The sequence below is a fragment of the Hibiscus syriacus genome, unplaced genomic scaffold, assembly GCF_006381635.1.
Source record: "Hibiscus syriacus cultivar Baekdansim isolate YM2019G1 unplaced genomic scaffold, ASM638163v2 tig00117005_pilon, whole genome shotgun sequence".
In the NCBI taxonomy this organism is placed as follows: Eukaryota; Viridiplantae; Streptophyta; class Magnoliopsida; order Malvales; family Malvaceae; genus Hibiscus; species Hibiscus syriacus.
In genome coordinates, this window is record NW_024063519.1 from 1,531,580 (window position 1) to 1,537,758 (window position 6,179).

Genomic DNA, 6,179 nt, shown 5'->3' on the forward strand with positions numbered 1-6,179 from the left:
TTGTTCAAGGTGTATCGATGCACTCTTTTAAAATACAAACATCGAATTCCATCAATGCATCGATGCATAAGGAGTGCATCGATGCGCCCCCTTAAATATAAACATCAAATAGGATTTATGCATCGATGCATGGTGTGGTGCATCGATGCATACCTTCATTAAAAGATGAAAATGGCTTTTCTTTTTGCCCAAGAAATAATAGTTTAGAATACATTAATTAGTATACTGATTAGCATCAATGAATTACTCTGTAGATATCGAGCCTAAATAAGTTCCAGAACAATTGCCTCATAGGATCGATCGAGGAAAAAGAAAGGAAATATAGGTGAGTGCATATGCATAGCATGAATATGTATTCTATTCAGTTCTAGACTTGTGATAAGTCTAGATTCAATATTTTGATACATGATCGCATTTCATATTATGATACATGACATGAATTCATATTATATGCATTAAGTGACATTAATATGTAAGAAAGGTTATATAAGCTATGTGATACAATGATGGAACATGATATGTTTATGTGATAAAGGTATGGAAATTATATGTCTATACAATATAAATTATGGGAATGGTGAAAGCCCATGTTATGTAGATGAGAACTATAGGTATAGTTGGCATGCCAAGAGTAGAGGGTTTACGCGGTCCTTCGGGATATATATGTATTATTTGGAACATGTGTGAGGTCTTTTAAGACACATACTTGATCCTTGGCATATGTATATGATTCTTAAGGAAATTTTCTACGCAGTCCTTAGGGACAATCTTATATGGCACTACAGTGCAATTTTACGCGACACTTCGGTGCAATTCTACGTGGCACTTCGGTGCATTTATACAAGCTGTGGTGACAGCAAAGTGCACAACCTCACAATACTCACATAACTTAGGTTCTCAGTATGGTATAATGGGTCAATAATCTTATTAATATGAATTCACGAATATTAATATATTATTCTTACAGGTAAAGAACATGGTGATATAAACTGCATGGTTAAGCATTTGATTTTATCTCATTTCATTTAATTATGGCATTTCCATTACATTTCTTTGTTATTATTATTATTATATTGCCTCACTAAGTTGATGACTTAGCGTGTGAGTGTTTTACACGTAGGATCTGAGAAAGTAGATGATCAAGGTTAAGCAGCTGGACAACATTACTCCTGCAACTATCAGATCAGAAGTAACTTAATAGTATGTCATTTTGTTATGTAAATTAATGTTGGCATGTAATAGAATGTTAAGTTGTGTATGCTCTGAGTATTTTGATAAATTTGTATTTACATATGTATATTATTGTATTTTAATAATATAAGTTCAAATGTTTTATCGGTTTTTTTTAGAGTATGGTTTTGTTTAGTCAATGTGACATCCTGGACTCATATCCGGGTCGGGTATGAGTTGTGGGTGTTACAACTGTTCACAGTACTATTCCTTACTCTTTATGGTACTGTTTATACCGTATAGTACTATTCATAAAAACTTTTTCGCCTTAAATTTGTTATAATGAAACATAATTCAACAATATATTATCGTATTTTCTTAATATAAGTCTAAATATTTTGTTATTTTGTAAGAATATTGTTTTAAAAATTCAATGTGACATCTCGGACTCGTATCCGGGTCGAGTACAGGTTAGGGTGTTACAATACACATATGTACCATATCAGAATCATATTCACTTCACCTCATGGCATGCCAATTATACCTACGACTCTCAATGTAACATACAATGTGTAACACCCCCAACCCGTACCAGACCCGAATACGAGTCCGAGGTGTCACATTGACTTTTCAAACTTTGACTCATGACAAAAACTCGAGAAAATTTAAAACTTTTATTAAAGTCACAGCGGTTTGTTTAACTCAATCAATTAGTACATGCCAACTATATTCAATATACATAATACATCTAATTCAATACATCTTTTCTGATCTGATCTTCGGTAAGAAGTAACTGACTGGTCTTGCTCCTCTTCACTTTTCTTTTAGCTTTCCGGAACCTACGTGTGAAACACTCACACGCTAAGTCGATGACTTAGTGAGGCATAAAAACATATAACCACTACTAATGCATTCATAATCTATACTTATTATATCATACAAAATCATACATTCTGTCATGCAACCATTATCCACTTGTACACACACATCATTGACATATTCTTATAATAGGTTTCATAGCACAAAACATGTAAATCATATGTAAGGTATTTATTATTATCTCTTTATTAGTCTTATTTTCGTTCTTTATCTTTTTGTCATATGTTCTTGCATCAATTCCTCTTAAACAAGCTATATTTACATCATCATATCACATATCACTTCACACCATAAAGATTACAAACCAATCACATACAATCATACAAGGTTCTTTTATATTATTTCCTTTATTAGCCCATGTACACATGTGAGAACCATAGATATGTGAGTCTATAGAGGTTGTGCACTAATGTTGTCACCACAGCTCGTATAATTGCACCGAAGTGCCACTTAGAATTGCACCGGAGTACCGCGTAGAATTGCACCGTAGTTCTATATAATAATGTCCATAAGGACCACATATCATTCCTTAATAATCATATACATATACTAGGGATCAAGTATGTGTCTCACAAGACTTCACACATGTTCCAAAGAATATATACATATCCCGAAGGACCGCGTAGACCCTCGACTCTTGGCATACCAACTATACCCCTAGCTCTCAAGACACATAACATGGGCACTATCTTTTATATCCTTGCACATATTCATGTAAACATATCACATATTCATATAAGCTCGTAGCTTCATTCACACATACATGTAATCACGTAGTTCATGTAAATTCTCATATGATTTCATATTCATATAATCACGTAATTCACTTACACATAGCATATTTTCATGTAATTCACAGATATCCCTTAACTTATATCTCTTGATCATTTAATCATAACTTCTTATCACATATCTCATAGTCACGTCTTCCTATATTCATTTCATCACACAGGCTCATAGTTTCTGGTCATATTATTCACATTCTCTGACTTATCTCTTATGATCTGGTAACCACTACACTTATTTCATATAACTTATTACCGAATAATTCACATATAAACACCTAGATCACTTTCACATAACTTATATAAGTTTCCTGAATCCTTTCATATTACCTGATAATGTATATCATATAGGTATATAATAACTTATCTCATTTCATCTACTTTATGCTTTATTTCTTTATATTCCCTTAGATTATTTAACTTATGTCGTATTTCTAAACATATATAGTACACTTAATCATATTTTATTTATATACTACTTTAATCCATTTAATTAATTCAATTGCATGCATTTCTTATAACCTTTTCATATAACCCCATAGATCTTTAGCATATAATTTATCATATATATATACATATCAGCGCTTTATATTTAAGTTCCCTAATAGATATATTATTCTCATTCCATTCTATAATTCAATCTTATTTAGTTTCCTCAATTCTCATTAAATCAAATAACTCTATTTTACTAATTCTCATAACCATGTATTTCACATAGTCTTATATTTCATTATCTTATTACTTATATTTATTCTCCTATGATTCTTCATAAACCTCTATTTCCATTTCCCTACATCTCTTGACTTATCTTCTATATTCATATAATTTCATAACTTATTTGATATTCTCTCATTAACACTTAATAGTGTGTGTACATAAACCACATAGCACATACAAAACATATCAATTCATATAATCAAGCATACATACACTCATATTCAACTCATGCCTTTAATCATGAATTCATATGTAACTCTTCAGGAAATAGACTCATCACAAGTCTTCTTCCCATCACCCATCATATACTATTGAATATGCACTCACCTGGCCTCACTAGTCAATTCCAATCTCTTATCTTTCTCTTTGATCGATCTTACTTGACAATGATTCCGGAACTCGTTCAGGCTCTGAATCTACATAATTATACATTTTTAAGACAATTATTAGATACATACATCTTGTAATTCGATACTAACAACTTAAACGAACTTAATAAACCAATATTCATTTCTTCCTTTAGGGGAGGGAATCTGTTCCCTCCTATGGGGGTATCGGTTCCCCCATGACATTCTGTAAATTCTGGTTCGTTTGAGGGGGTATCGGTTCCCCTTGAATGGGTACCGATCCCCCTAGCCCAGAAATCACATTTTTCAGCACGAAAATTACTTCATTTCCTCTCAAACACTTCATATATCATCCCCTTTCTTATTCTTAACTTACATATACATGCTTAAACTCATTACTACTCATTCAATACATCTTTAACTTCAAAATCTAATTATCTACATAGAATTCAAGAATCATACCAATTTTTCCATGTTACCCAAACTTAATTCTAACACTTCTAGCTTCTTATTCTCATAGATGACAAGTCAAATTCAACTTCCAATTTGAGTAATGAACTCTATTCCAAAATTTCATTCAAAAACTCTTAATCTTTAATCTCTCCTAATTCCATCATCCTTTGTTTTTAAGATGATTTAAGCTTTCCTAAAGCTTAATTATCATCCAATAATCATAATCAAATCCTAAATTCAGCTAAATATCAACTAACAAGAGATCTTACCTTTGCTTATGGCTTCACGGTGGAAAAGAAGAGAATGAAGAAGAGAAGTCTGGAACTCTCTCATATTTCCCACGTTTTATAATACTCAAAAAGGGAAGATAAAAATCTTTCCCATGAATAGATCATTTTTCCCTTTTAGTTCATCCATCTTTGCTATTTAATCCAATATTAAAATTCTTTACTTAACTCCCGAGACTTTTAATTTATTTCTAAATTGAGCATAAAACGTTCAAAATTTGCAATTTAGTCACTGACCCTGATTTAGGATGTTACAAATCTCCCCTCCTTTAAAGAAAATTAGTCCTCAAATTTTCACTGCATGCCTTTATAATATCATGTCTTCTAATATTTTCATGTTGTTTCCCTTAATATTTCCTGCTACCGCTAGCAACTTACCATTTTCCCATACTCCATTCTTCATATACGTCCACATCTTTATAAGTCCATATAATATTATTCATTATATAGACAGCAACCCCAAATCCTTAATTCTCACTATTATGGATCAATTGATCTATTCCATCATTCTCTATGTGCTTTGCACATAAATCAAGCTTTTGCTCATTTCTTAATCCTTGTATGTATTATTATACACACAATCTTTTCATATAACCCTTACGTATTTGTTCAAAGAATAATCACCCATTCTCATTCTTCTAATAATTGAAAAATTATATTATTTCAATACCAAACTTATAACTTATATCTCAATATACCTCTTGTCTTACTTGATCGTTTAATCTCCATCTTTGTCTTTTCCTATCCCTTTATTCTTTCATTCCTTCCAAAATCAAAATCTCCTTATAACATAGATCACATCTTTTCTTCAGGCTCTCATACTCTTTTTATATCGTTTATACTTATCCCTGATTACTGATCTTCATCGCATCTTCATAACTTTGATAATCCTCTTTACTTATACAGAACCTCATTCTTTACCATCTCTTGTACTTGTATTTTCTTCCTCAAAGCTCTTTTTTAAACATACGAATACTTATTTCCTTGCCTACATCATATCTATATGATCAAAACCATATCCAAATCCACATCATACTTGATTAACTTAACTTTATCTTTTCTTCAAATCTTATAACTTTGTTATCCATACTATTACAATTAATCAGTCACAACTTTTCCAATTTAGGGCACAAGCCTTAATCAGACTAATCATATTCATATTCTCAGTTGAAATTCAATCAGTACAATTTACTCACTTATCCAGCCCACACTCTTATTCGTATACAATATTATTCTCTTCTCTTTTTTTCTATTACCTTACATTTTCGTGATCAAAATACATAATCGTGTCTCAATTCACACCATACTTAGTTAATTTACCCTGACATCATCTTCTAATACTTTACCTTTGATACACTTACCATCACATAATTCTATTAGTCATCACCAGTCCTTCCAATCCAAAGCATAAACCTTCATTGAACCATTCATATACATTCTTTCTAGTCAGAATTATCTCAACAATAGTTTACTTAACTTATCAAATCCACATTTATTCTCCTACACCATGTAATTTTTGTTGTTCCAACCCAACATTCTAA